The 15,153-nt window shown below is 41.1% G+C and overlaps 1 protein-coding gene across 5 annotated transcripts in view; it reads left to right on the top strand.

Annotated features, from left to right (window-relative positions):
* rgs3a (regulator of G protein signaling 3a) overlaps positions 1 to 15,153 on the top strand; it is a 188,123-nt gene that overhangs the window by 119,269 nt on the left and 53,701 nt on the right. Inside the window, exon 1 of one of the 5 annotated variants that reach the window (XM_030065320.1) lies at positions 5,736 to 5,755. The exons of the other annotated variants lie outside the window; for them this stretch is intronic. The gene's annotated coding sequence lies outside the window, so the exon portion shown is untranslated. Of the gene's footprint in view, positions 1 to 5,735; positions 5,756 to 15,153 lie in introns of those variants that run through there. 5 annotated transcript variants of the gene reach the window in all.

Consider the following 15,153-nt stretch of genomic DNA (forward strand, 5'->3'; position numbering starts at 1 on the left):
GGACGTGATGACAGAGGACAGTGCGTCCCAGAACCGTAACTACAATTCATACCCCCATTGCACCTCGGCTCCTCGCACACAAGTGGCCTTCCGAAGCATCACTAACATTGCAGACAGGTTGTAGTGGAGCGATAGTGTGATAAAAAGAACCAGTCAGGTGTGTCCCTTCAAGGCGGCAGCATATCCTTCTGCAAATGGATTTTTTTCAGAGGGATAATACCCCACGCCACAGGACTATGATTGTCCAGGAATGGTTCCACAAACATGAAATAGAATTCACCTTAACGCAGTGGCCAGCCACCATATCTAAATCCAGTTGAATATCTGTGGGATGAGATATAGCGGATATCCACTACCACCCAACCAAACACAATTATGAGGAATATTGAAGTCGGCATGGGTCAATTTCCCTGTGGAACACCTCTCAGCAGCTTCTTGAGCTCATGCCCCGATGCATGGAGGCTGTTGAAAAGGAGATGCAAGGTACTTTTCAGAAGGCCTGTTTTCCACAGTGTGTACAAAATGGTAACTCTCTGTCATGGTGATAGCTCAGCTTTGTGGAAGCCCATGTTTTGTGAGAAAAGTTTTGACTGATCGAGGTTTGATTCCGGTCATGACAAGCATAACTAGCAATGTACATGCAGTGCATTTCTATAACTGCAATACATTTTAGGCTTTCTATCCCTCCCTTTCTCGGTGTCTCTCATTCATACACACAAAAACAGACACGCTCCTACTTATGCATATGTATAAATGGACAAATATTAGACATACATGGATTTTGCAAGACCAAGTACTAGAGCATAGAGTATAGATATATCTATAGTCTAGAGTATAGATATAAACATTCCTTTTACTACAGCGTCTCATTGAATGGAAATCATAACAGTGTCCTTAAGACAAGTGAAGGAATGCTTAACGATAACATTATTTTACATCTTCAAAAATGAGTTCACTTTTGATTGTGATTTTACAGAATACCTTAGAGGCAATTAGTTTGTACTGAGTAATCTCAAAATATCTTTAATTATCAAGTCCATGATAAATGAGGAGAATGCCTTTGTAGTGTCCTTGTAAAGTCTGTTGCATGGAGGCTGGCCCGTTTTTTTTTTTTTATCTATAGTCCTGTGCATATTACTCTACATGTAAGAGTTAAGCTTAAAATAGCCATTGGTTAATTGGAGTATGTGTCAGGTTAGGACGACACACACTTCCGTCTTTGGTTGTCTGATCACAAAAAGTGCCGCAGGTGTGAATGGGGTTTGGTACATCTTGGAGACATATTGTGATTCGATCACTCACCTTCAGAGGTGGTCAGAGATGCACAGGGACACATAACATTATTACTGTGGATGCTAATGCGTCCTGATGTGTCCCTAACAACAATGGCGGACTGCCCTAGTCACTTTTTGGAAGGAGGGAGGGTTTGATTGAGTGGTTGTTTTGCAGTGGGGTGGTGGCATCTTTTTTAGATAATCCAAAAATTAGAGAAACTGAGAAAATAAGAAAATATTGGTAAGGCAATGACAGTGCCGGATATAGAAACAGGGTGCAAGGAATAAAAAGTGAGGTTGTGTTCCGATTGGATTGTCTCCACTCTTGTGTGTGAAAGTAATTTTTAATGCCTCACCAGCAAAACGGATCATATGAGTCAGAAGAAAACAACCAACCAACTTCAGATTCTCACAATTTCATGGTGTTATGTTCCCCCAATCATAATGATGAAACCCTCCTTAATGAAAAATGACATAATTCAGTTTACCAAGCATTTAACACCAGTGTTAACAGAGTCTCAGGCACATGTGGGCCAGGGATGCCCAAATCCCTCCACAAAAGACCTCCTCATTGTATGAACAGCCATAGTGCTAACTTTAAATCCCATGAAAAATGAACAAAAAAGCTTCAATAAGACCCTCATAGAAGGAACTCAAAACAACTGCCTCTTGATTTCAGCACAGACGCAACACAAAAAATAGTGATTTTGGTAACTCTCTTTCCATTCGACTTAAAAGTGGCAGATTATATAGTGTGCTGTTCCAAATATGTCAGGAAATACACAGATATTTAGACATGGGAGGATTTTCTTTTGCTAGAGCTTAACTACTTCATTTCAGCCTCAGAGGGACCCAGAGAGAGCCCATTGTTGCTGCTGACAGCAGCACTTACTTTATAAACTAAAAAGAGGGTGTCTTTGATGTGTGTGTACGTGTGTGTTTGTGTATGTCTGTGAATAAGTAAGAAAGAATTGCAGGACAGACCCATTAGAAAATTTTCCACTGAATCGCTGACATTTCCCTTGTGTCAGAAACAGCATTGTGCCCACTTAGCAAAAAGCCGGGGATAAAGCCACACTTAGCTGAAGCATGCAGTTTAATATTATTATGGGGAAGAGTAATTTTAAAGTCTACGGTGAGAGCAGAACCTGAGGGAAAACACACACAGAAACAAAGTTCATACCATTTGCTGATTGCAATTTGTGTTGTCCCAGTAAATGGTGTTTCTCAGCGTTGATGTCAACAATGACACACTGGTTCCTCTGCTGCTCTAGTGCAGCTTCATTTTTTGGAAAACAATTTGGACATCAGCCATTTTCATTACTCCTCCCATTGCTAAAACAGTGTTGGTTTTCCAATTCGCATTGTGTATGAAGCTTCATTTAAAGTCACCAGATGCGAAGAAAAGGATTTGGGCCCAATTTTGCATGTATATGATATCCTCAATCTGAGTAACTTTTTTCTCTTTCTCTAAGAGTATTAAGTGAACTTTTGGCTTAATGTGCTTGGTAGACTTTACCCTTGTCAAACCAAACAAGCAAGAAGGCAAGATTTATGGCTGATGGTTTGTATGTGGAGAAAATGGTAATTGTGTGTCACCTCTGTCATTTATTTTGCTCTCACAAATATTGGGTTAACATTCAGTTAATTACAGCACACTTGGAGCATTTAGAATTGAATAAAAATGCTCAGATTTAATACTATGTTAGAAATGCTTACATGCACATCGAAAAGAAGAACTTATGTCAGAACGAAGTCTTTATTCAAACAAAATTTACTTGTACTTGAATTGGAGATCAAAAAAACATTGGAGAACGAGTTAGGTACTATTTTCCATGCATGAGCGCACTTACACGCACATAAACACACACACACGCACACACACACACACACAGAGAGATGATGCTATTCTTACAGACTTTTCCCTTTTCCCCTCACGGCATCACGTACTTTAGGTTACATCTGTTCTGGCACAGCAGAAGTGCACAGCAGATGTAGGCAGGTGCATTTAAGTGCATTTGCATTCATAAATTAATGGATAGGCAAGTGCGGCCTCTGACAAACATGCACATGAAACACATACAGACACACACACACGCACACATACACACGCACACATAATACACACTGCCTTGTGGCTGCCCTAGAGCCCATATATAAGCCTGCGCGCTCCTCCCTTGGAAAGCTTCCGGCCCATTCTCGTCTGGGCAGCATTAGCCACTAAGCTTCTGGAAAAGAAAATTGTTCAGCTGCATACACACACACCCAGGGAAATGTAACCAGGGAGGCTGTTCCAAAACGGAGGCTATTAAAAGCAAGGTTTACTTGGGTTAGCCTAACAAATCAATCTGGAATTAATCAGTACCATAGAGCCCGCCTCAAGCCAATCAGGCTAATTGTCTCTTTATTCTTTAAACTATCTGAAAGATCTTTTGTGTTTATCTAATTCAATTGTATTTTGAACAATCAGGATGCCTGTGCACTTGCTACTCTAAAACACAAACCCAAGATTTCAAGTACAGATTAACTTGATTCACCACAGAGGGGAAATAGACTTAAAAAGACATACTACATTCTTGAATGTTAATCAGATAGGCTGATGTCAACAAAAAGGCCAAGCCACTGTCACAAAGCCAAAGAAAATATTTTAGCAAGAACGTGCACATAAATCGTTATGTCTTTGTGGCTCAGGTAGTTCAGATGCTGGGTTTGTTAACGTGGCTCTGGATTCAACCTTTTTGTGAAAGTCACGTCATCCTTCCCTTCCCGTCTGTCTTTGGTATTGATTTGTTGATTTGTTGTAATAAGCCTGGTTTAGCCATAATCTCACTCGGTGGAATATGGGACAGGCAAGTCGTATTTACAGAGTACATCTGTTTCTGGGTGTCTGTGTTTGAATCCAAATGACTTGGACACAAACCCACACACAAGGGAGACGGGATGGGAAATGAGGATGGAGAGTATTATTGTGAGGCAGGCAGAGGATCAACACATCCTGTTACAGAATATCCCTCAGGACTGTCCATTTAGAAAGAGACAACCGCAGTTCATCGCACACAGTCAGCGTCGATGAGCAATGAGCGGTCACACGTTTTCTCTGAATCAGAATTATCTCCAGTAAGAGCTGTGCGGTTGCTACCAGATTCTCACGTACAACACTGAAAAGAAATGCGGCTTGTCTGAATGAATACAGTGCCTGTTTTTTTTTTGTTTTTTTTTGGAGGCCACTCATTATCTTCTCTTCCTCTGCCTGTCTCATTTCGCATTTATGAGAGTCTGTTTTTAGCTGCAGAAGTGGTCGGAAAGGAGCGGTTACATTTGAGGAAGCAATGATGCACTGCAGCACAGACCCACTCTTGCGTTGCCTCTTGCCTCGCTCACACATGCTCTGGACACCGCAAGTTAGAGCAGCGTTAGCCAGAGGAGCTGTATGTGTCAACACAAATGTCCGCATCAGTTGTTATGCACTTTCTCCTCCCAGCTCCCCGTAGTGCTAAGAGTGCAAAATATGCGGCTGAGCCCATGTGTGAATGGGGCAGGCACAGCGAGTGAGTGGGCGTGTGTCCTGCCTCCTGCACGCTCCAGCCTGGCACTTTTCTGTGAACTTGGAAATATTTTCACAGACTCAAGCTTTCCAGATCAGTATCACATAAGCAAAACATTGCTAAAACACAAAGGACGCCACTTTACTTCGTAGTAAGGTAGACAGCGAGCTGCAACAAGCTACAACCTAATTTGCTGGACAAATAAGATTGGTCTGGATGTGAGTGCACAGGGATCATCTAAAAAGTGCAACACTGAAAACAGATGCTATAAAAAATTCAATAACTTCATACTTGTAAACTATACAGAATATTTCCTGCAGGTGTGAACGCATCTGACATGGAAAATCTCCTGTTGTGTGTTACATGTGTGAAAGGGCAACTCTGCTTAAAGTCTGGACCTGATTCTCTGTACATCGAGCTGTGTTCATGTGTGAAAATGGTTTCACATTTGTAAAAATTGAATTTTATTGTTCAATCTTTATTCAACCATTAAGAATAAATTCTTATTTACAATGGCAGCCTGGCAAAAGGCAAAGCCTCTTGAGGGGAAGGGGTAGGGGCCAAAAAGAAAAATCAAAGGTTAAAAAGAAGTCCTTCTCTCTCAGCTGACCAGAATGTTAATGTAAGCTGAACTAATGTGGCGCTCGCTCCTCTTTTCTTCTTCCCTCTGTAAACACAACCCTTCAGCTCAGGCTGACATGTATGTGCTTAATCAGGGATACACTCATGTGAAACACTCCCACCTCACCAAAGCATTTGCCACATTAGTCCATTTTTGACTAGGTCATCTCATGTAAGGTGTCAGTGGCTAATTTTCAGTTACTTTGTCAAAAAATAATGGTGAGGATATAAGATTTAAGCTCATCCTTATTTCATATTCAACAGAATCTGGAAAAAAATCTATAAAGACCGACACCTCAGTCATGCAGAACAGAGGTAAGAACAAACTACTTCAAGTTGAAGGAATTTGTAGCCCAAATGAGAAATTTGTGTTCCAGCATGCATATAATAAGCTACATATCCACCATAGAAATGCAGTAAATGCAAAATGACAAAAGATTAAACAAGATGGTTGGCACTTGATGAGGAAGGGACTGATTTAGCTGCAGGATCAGATTTGCTTTTGACTTCACATGATAGCTGGTTGTCTCAGATTCTTTGATTACACGAGCAGGCCTCACTTTCCTGATGTTAATGATGTTAATTTCCTGATGTTAATGACAATGGAAAGGCGAAGACATTGCTTGGGAAGAAAACTATTCAGTCATGTCGAGGCAGAGTTTGTGGTGATGAGCAAACATCCCATTATACTTGAGATTACAGCTACACAAGCAGAGAAACAGAAATAGAGTTGGTTTGAATATAGTTGTTTTTTTTTTTGTTGTTTTTTTTCAGAAGAGGAATGATAACTCTTGCTAATTTGAAGGAAAAAGGTTCAAAGACAGACCTTCTGGTAGATTGACGTTTCACAAATTCATCTGGATTGAGAGGAGAAGGGCAGATGATAGGGATTACAGCTGGAGATAGTGGCTGGCTCAGGAGAAAGCTAACAAGTATGTGAAAGAGGTAGTGGGGCCCAGGTGGGACAGGAGAGAGCTTTAAAGTGGGTGTTACACCTGTCATCTTGACTTAAGGGATTTCTTAAAAACATGCTGCATTTATACACTCCAAAAGATAGAGCGGGGTCAGATCAGATCAGCTCAAGCTATCTCGTTGGTCACAGTCCTTCTGCTTGAGGCGTTTCAAAGATGGGGCCCGATCCCCCCATCACCTTTTATAATCACAGTGTCTCTGGTAGAGCTAAGAGTTCTGTGGCAAAAAGAGTGACTGGATCTAAACTGACACATTTTATTGCAGAGATAATGCATGTGCACACAACATTCAGCCATAAAATGCTGAACCAGTTTGAGACCAGTATGTGGACGCTTTGATATCACTACAAAAAGTGAATAATTGCAATAAGAATCTGTTTTCCTCTCAGTGTCAGGCCTTAATATAAAACATTCAGTTACTAAAGATACATATTTTCTAATCATCAGTGTACAATTTAATAGACAAATGATATTTTCTTTTGATATGTTTTTTTTCTTAATTGCCTTGTTAACCATATCAAAGAGCACAGCTAATTGTAGAACTTTCTAAAATGTAATGCAACCGTAAATTAGGCTGTGTGTGTGTGTGTGTGTGTGTGTGTGTGTGTGTGTGTGTGTGTGTTTCAGCTGCCAGTGATGATATTATTGCTCTTATTTGTGGTCAAATTGATGATCAGAAATAAGTTAATTTCCAGTTGTTTCAAAGTCCTACATGTGAAATTGTGTCTTCTGTTCTGAGATGACAGAGGCTCTCACTGCTGTCATAAACAAGAAGGCTGAACACAGCCAAGACAGAAACACTGACACACTGATCCAGCAAACATGACAAATCTCAGGCCTCTCTAGCTTTGGGTATCAAAAAGAGTTGATGAGCAGTATGCAAAGTAGCAAAGGAGCTCATGTGCAGTTAGTTCATGTCAGCTCATGTTTTCTGTCTTTGTGACACTTTTCAGAGTTTTCAAACAAACTTGATGTTTTGATGTTTTTTTCTTCCTGACAAGAACACACCCTCTGAATTTTAAATATCCAAACTGGATGACTGCTGATAACACCAACATGTTGCTGTTGCAATAAGGTTTTTTTTTTTGTACCCACTGAAATAAAATTACATTAGAAATCTGTAATGTAAATATTTCTCTGCATTAAAGAACCTGGCAATTTTCTGTGAGGATTGGTCATTAAAAAGCAAAGTTGAAACATTAGAAAAATTAGACTGGTTGTCTGCCCTGTGATGGACCAGCGACCTGTCCAGGATGTTCCCCTGCCTTTTGCCCAATGAGGGCTAGGATAGGCTCCAGAGCTCCCCACGAGCCTTAGGGATAAGTGGTTTGGAAAATGAATGAATGAATTAGACGAGTGGACAAGACTAAGATGAATTATGTCCAATACCAAGAAGACCGATGCTGGTCGAGAATTTCCCTGGCTGGGATCAATAAAGTATATCTATCTAATAAAGTATATCTATCTATCTATCTATCTAAGAGCTACAACACTGCAGCCAGGAGTGCTGTGCTGCAGCGGACTGCTCGGGCGAGGGACGGCAGAGAGAATTTCCTTACAGAGGTTTAATGAAATTATATCATTACTGCTACAGTGAACAAAGATGGTAAACACACACAATCAATGCACATGACAAGATGGTGGACGTAGTTTTTTGGAGCTGAATTCAAATGAATGATTCTGCAAATGCATGCACACCCTGTAGTCGGCCAGGGCATCGTGAAAACAGATAGTCATGCAAACATATTTGGAAGCTGCTTCAGGTTTACTCAGGTGTTTGTCAGTGGGGGATTTGAACCAAGAAGCTTTTGGACACAATTCATTGTTTCCTCTATAGTTGTTTTGTCACAGTGATGGCAGACCATGATTTTTTGGTGATTTTCATGTCCTTCATTGCCATTATGCAGGTCAACCAGTATGGGTTTTTCAGTGGCTGATGCCTTTTCCGATATTTAGAGAATTTAGAGAAGAAAATTGTGTCAAAATTTGCATCAACTTTCATTCAAAAATCTAAACATCGGCCGATGCTGATTATCTCAAAATGCCAGATGAATGGTTAATCGGTCAACCATTCATTTGGACACTTGATTTGTTTGAAGACTCAGTTCTCAGCACTGCGCCTTTGCTCCGCTATGGTTGTTGAGGCAAACTGAAGTAGACTATAATGTTTTCTTAATTCGCTGTTTAATCCTTGCTGTGGTAGTGCACCACAGTTAAATGAATATAGATGAAACATTGACTTGCAATTACAATTCAACTGCAAGTCACGTTTGGCAGATGCTTTTATCCAAAGCGACGTACATATGAGATTTTCATACAGCAACAAGCAAAGATGTATTCAGGAGAGAACGGCATCAAGTGCCAGAAAGCTCCGGTTCTGGCCCAAAGGATAGTGGTGCTGCAAAGAGGGAATATATGGAGTGCATAAAGTGCATGAAGGAATCAGGAAAGCATAGAGGCAGATTTTTTTTGTTTTTTTACACAGTCCATTAGATGAGCAGGACACCTTTTCATTTCTCACACTGCTGCTAAATCACCCCAGCTCCTGTTGCACTGTCTACATCGCGTGTTTTACATGCAGCTCTCCTACCAAACAGCATATTTGCCTATGTACACCCTGTGTGAGAATATTTCCTACGTGAAATATTCATAGAGCCACAATCCTGCTGCTCTTTATCCTGCACTGCCCACAGCCCACCCTGGTCTTTGTAGTCCAGTTCCCTTGTGGTTACAAAAGCTGTAGTCCAATCCCTCCAAGGTGTGGAACCAACATCAAAACCTTCCATGTTTTTATTTTTCCTGTGGTTTTCTTTTTCCTTCTTCTTTCCTGTTATACTGTTGCTCAGAACCCTTTTCATGGTCTGCCCTCACTCTCTCTCTCTTGTTTCACATTCCTATATGTGAGTTTTTTTTTGTTTGTTTTTTTCTGCCAGGGATCTTTTCCTCTCCTTTCCTGGTCACTTGCTTCATTTTCTCTCTCCTCGTCCTGCTCCCTCTCTCCACTCTGGATTTTTTACCTGTCTGAGATTAAATGTGAATTGATTGCAGCTGTCAAGTGCAAATATGCAATCTGTGTCTCTGTCTCCCTCTCTCTCTCTCTCCTCTCTCTCACACACACACACACACACACACACACACACACACACACACACACACACACAGTGATGTTATTCACTGTGTAGGATTAATTCCATGGTCTCTCTTTAAACATTAATGATTTTCCCTTTGATGGAGCAGCGTTGGGCTTTATTTTAGCTCAGCCCTTACCTATTCACAACTGTGTTAGACAGTGGCAGTCATCCATGGCCATACATAACCAGAGGATCTGTGGATAATCACGTAACGGACACTGTCCTAAGACGGTACTGCATAAAATTACACTCCTCTCAATTCCACTCACTCCCAGTTTTAATTATGCACGTTCTTTAGTAAGAGGAATTTGATTTGCTTCACTGAGGCATAGCATTCACTAGAGCTGCGATAACAGTCCAATTTATGAACAGCAGTGCCAAGTTTTCACAGAAGGAAATGTTGGATTTGTGCATGTGTGCAACAGTGGTGAGACTAATAACTTTAAAACATTCTGCTGCCAATTAACAAGAGGAGTCAAGAAACAAACCCTGTGCTTGAAGCAGACAAGACAGGAAATCCCTCTTAAATGACGCCCCTGTCAATGAAAGCCCATTTGCCTTAAGTCGATGATTCTACTTTGAAATGTCATCCATTACTTTGCGTATAATCTGGAAAGCCACATTACATGTTTCCTTGTGAGACAGAGGCGGCCTTGTCCCGTGAAGTGCGTCACTGTTAAAAATATGTCGTACGAAAACCCTGTTCATTCTTTGCAGAGACACGCTTAGATAAAGCTTGGAGAATAGCTTGTGCCGATCCCTTTGGGTTTAAAGGGTCCTGTCCGCTGAATGACCATGTGTCATCCAGTGGGAACGGCTGTGCTTTGTGTGTGTGTGTGTTTGTGTGTGTGTGTGTGGTATTAGGTGTGAAAGACATGGCTCTTTGCATCCTGCTCTTTGATAGGTTTTGATTCACTGCTTTGATTTGCGACAGAGCTACTTCTAAAAATAGCATGTGGGTAGAGACAGTGAGAGAGAGGGAGAGAGACAGAGGACACTGGTCTCGGGAGAGTTGCTTGCATTTGTTTTCCTCACAACCGTCCTCACTCCCTCTGCCTTTTCACAGACCACCATCGTCCGGTTACCTCCCTCTCACTCTCACCCGTTTCTCTCTCACTCTCTCGCTCTCTCTCTCGCGCCTCTTCCCTCCATCTGCCCTTTTTTCTCATTTTCCTGTGCTTCACCAAACCCCTCCTTGCCCCTCTCTCTCCCCCACACACCCTCTCCCTCTCAGCTGTTTCTCACACACACGTTGGCACACACGTTACTAACCAGGCTAGGGAGAGCTGGGACTGCAGTGCAACACACAGAAGAAAGAGAGTAAGGAAGAGGCAGAGGCACTGACAGATTCAGAAAGAGGACAGGAAACGGCACACACTGTATGGTCACGTTGGATATTCAGCTCGTGCTGCACACACACACGAGGGTGTGCGTCTCCCTGTGTGTGTTTGTGTGTGTACAGTAGATGAACTGTGCTATTCTTGCTGTACTCTGGGACAAGCACCGATAATTGCAAGCACTCAGACGCTCACACACACACTGCACTCAGCGCGTCCAGATGCCCATGTCTAAGGTAATGTACACACTCTTTTGCACAATTATTACGAGGTCAAATTCGAGAGCTTTTTCTCTGTGGACAGTAGCATCACTGTTGTGGGGATCGAAATGTGTGTATGTGCACATGTATGCATACGTAGCCCAAGTGTTATCTGTGGTACAAGTGTGTGTGTGTGTGTATGCGAATAAGAGTTTGAAAGAGTGTGTGTAAGCAACCCATATCCGGCTCTGCCTCCCATACCACCATATTCTGTTTTTGTTCATTTCACAACATTGCCTCAACTACTTCTTCAAACTTAGTTTTGTCTCTGTTTAAAAATGGAATTGCCGATTTAAGCTGTGTCTCTGGTACCCTTTTTTTTTTTTTTGAGCTTGTGTTTTTGTTATTATGTAGATGGAGAGCCAAAAGTTTATCTAGTCAAGGCACTGAAAAATACAGTGGCTTTCAATTTCAACCATCACAGTCAGGTTTCAGTGCAGCCCAGTCGCCCAATTTTTTTTTTGGCATTTTATGTTACACAAATCGAGCAACAAACACTGTCTTAGGAGGTAGGTGGAGTTGTTTTGTTTTTAGCTAATGTTAGGCAGCCAGTATTAACAAATGTAAGCTAATGTTTCATAACGTTAACCATGACCTTTACCCAACCTTAACCAAGTAGCTTTGGTGGCTAATGAAGCGAATGAAGCAAAGGAGAGTTGTTAAACCAGCTAACAAGCCAATGTTGGACAGCATTTGTGCACAAGTGAATGTTAACAGTCACGTGACGCTGAAGCAGGCTCCACCACACTGACTGCAAATTTAAATGTTCATATGCAACATAATTTCGGTTCAGAAACGTCATTTCAACCGATTTGTTGGTTTGCAGAATGATAAAATGGTAACATTTCATTCTGGTGACTGGGTGGTTCAATGTCAGCCCCTAAAAATAATAAGAGCTAGGATTTCTGGGCTCACCGATTTTCAGCAATGAGTCGAAATTCAGAGTAGAAAAGGTAGAGCGCACTCCTTTCTCCCATTAAGCTCCACTGTAACTGCATCTGCTCTCTGTGTGCATCATGTTAAGTCAATTAACCTGTGGAAAAAAAATTACATCAGACTCAAACAGAATTAAAACAACCAAAATGGCACCAGAAACGCACTGCACCACACTGATCCCTCTTCGTCACTAGTTTTAATAGCTTTTGATATTCATTATCATGTGTGGTACAGTGATGTAATGAGACAGTTTTATGCCAGCTGATGTTCTGCCCTTTCACCCTTAGCATTTTTGCTGTTTACAGAGACAGTGATTGAGACAGAGTAGTTGAGAAACTGTCCAGACGAAGCTCTGCTGGATTTCTCTCTTTAGAGAGGAGAGCAAGAAAGACAAACAGAGAGAGAGAGAGAGCGAAAGAGTATGGGGCAGCAAGATATTAGGCTGTTGTGTATCTTATACTGTTTATTCAATGACGTGGTATAAATCTGCTCAGGGTACAACTACCTCTTTTATCTGTCAAGAGGTGTTGATTTAAAGGGTCATGACTTCTGTTGACTCTGGTTATATTTCATGTTCACTTTTGATGCTGTTGTTAATCTCATACATAGAGGGTCTTTGTTATATCGGATCAATGGCTTATTGTTATATCGTCTGTTGTCTTGAGTGTTTCTCTGCCACAATGTTCAGCTTGTGTATTGTGGTGCCAAGGACACATCAAATTCACACATTCACATCAAATATTTAATTTGAACGCACTTCTGCGAAGGATTACAAGGTGTCAAGATTTTACAGTCTAAAACACTGTGGACCTCTGCTGCATTCACAATAGACATAATAATAATAATAATAATAATAATAATAATAAAAACTTTATTTGTATAGCCCCTTATAAAGGGCAAGACATTGTTTTTGTTAGTCATTTACCAACTTATGGCATAGAGGTATGGAGGTGTGTGCGTGCGTGTGTGTGTGTGTGTGTGTGTGTGTGTGTGTGCGTGCATGCGTGTGTGTGCTGTAGCTGTCAAGATTGGCATAGAGTTACATTTGAATATCATTTGCATATGACACTTGCAGTGTCATAGAGTTGGACAGTTTTTCCGGACATTGTTGCCTGAGAATTTTGCACCGTTCTGTCTCATGGCAAAAGTTAACAAATGCCTCACCTCCCACAACTCTCACTGGATGCATCTCCTAGCAGATTAAAGCAGCTAACGCCTGCATTATAGCTTCTTGCTTTGTTACAGGGAGAGCAAAGGTACGAGCAAAGTATCTTGTAATCCGAAGCTGTTTTGAAACTGGAGGTTCATTGACTTTCTCCCACTCCGGCACCGTTAGCTGCTAAATGACTTCTGAGGGTGCTTGTTGTATCAGTACACACAAAAGGTGCTTTACGAAGCCAGACTCTATCACTAATGTCACCATTAACAGCAACAAAGCCAAAAAATATCCCTAATAGTGCCTCAGCTACTAGCAGCACTGATGAGCTGCGGCTCTGCATGAACCTTTTTGCATACTGTTGCATAATGCCAGGAGGGATAAACTCTGGAGAAAATGAACTAATATATCAGGGACTATTCATCTGTCTGCTACATTATATTGTTATTTTATCTTGTTATATTTTATTTGTTATGTTAACATTTATAGGTTTATTTTGTTTTATTTGACTAGCAGGCCATGGTTCAGTCTGCACTTCACTAGTGCATATTATATTGGTATGGTATTAGATCCCTAAAGGACTAAACTAGTGATTTTGCATGTTTAGCATAATATCTACAAAATGCATACACTTATCTTTAGAACTCTGATAACATTTAACCAGCCATTCATTTCACTACAATATGAAAATGAACTCTCATAAACTTCAAACTGTCTTCACACCAGTGTTCCATCACCGTAATAAAGTCGTCCACGTTAGTTTTCCTGAAAGCAGCGGCACTTTTGTGCTTTGAAGACTTGAAAGTAGGTGGAATCTCAGAGGGCAGTCTCCCTGCTGGAAGACAGACCCCGTGGAAACGTTTGCTTTACACAGCCAATTATCAGTCCTGTGGTTTATGAATGAACGATGACTTTGTTAGCCACAGAATCAGCTGCAGAACAGACGTTTCAGACATAAATTCAACTTGCGGGATTTAGATTAGATGCTGTGAAATCTTTAGTACCCCTGCATGATTTGCAAAACGGTTTATTGCAGTGTAAAATGTGGATAAATTGTAGTTAACGGGCCAACCATTCAAAATCACTGGTATCACAGTGATCGTTTCTACATAGTACTATCGGCATGTAACTTCTAACCAGTGGCTTAATAAAATAGTCAAACCTGCCTGAGCTCACTTTCTTTCTTTCAGTAAGTGACCGAGCCGACATTTCCCAGCCTCCCAGCCCTCTTGTACTGCTGAGGCATTGTTAGAATAAAGATTGGGCACTTATTGCCGCCAAGTCAAGGCGGCAATAAGTTGTAAACCTGGCAAGTGGCGAGACAATATGGAGAACTGCATTGCCTTTTGGCCAGACATATTTATGCCAGCCTGTGAACAACACCATAAATAAATGAAACACTAGTGCTGATTGATGCCAAAAGAGCAATATACAATATATAAATCTTTATAAGTGCACATGTTTATTTATATGTTATTTTACATAATGCACTGTACTTAACCTACATGTTTTTTTTTCTTTTTCTTTTATCATGGTGCTTATCTTCCCTTAGGTGTCTTGCCATATGTGGGACTCCCTCTTTTTTTTTTTTTTTATTTAAAGTTATATGTGCAGACATTACTAGGGAGATAACTGTCAATGTAGTGGCATCCTCTCATGTATGAACGAAATAAATCTAGTGTTGTGTAGGTGTACCACTGGCGTCCTCCACACGCTGACATAAGGCTCTGTGAATGTGACGTGTATGCTACACCTAAATGAAAGACATTACGCCATCGTTACACCTACGCTGCATATGTCTCTCGCCTGAACCTCCGTGCTTTATGCAAATTCTTGGCTTAATCTTAGAAGTCTCGTCCGATTTTACAGGCCTTGATCTTCTTAGGTAGATGCTCCGGCTGCTGCTTCCTCTAGTATATTAG

The sequence above is a fragment of the Myripristis murdjan genome, chromosome 12 (genome assembly GCF_902150065.1).
Source record: "Myripristis murdjan chromosome 12, fMyrMur1.1, whole genome shotgun sequence".
Lineage (NCBI taxonomy): Eukaryota > Metazoa > Chordata > Actinopteri > Holocentriformes > Holocentridae > Myripristis > Myripristis murdjan.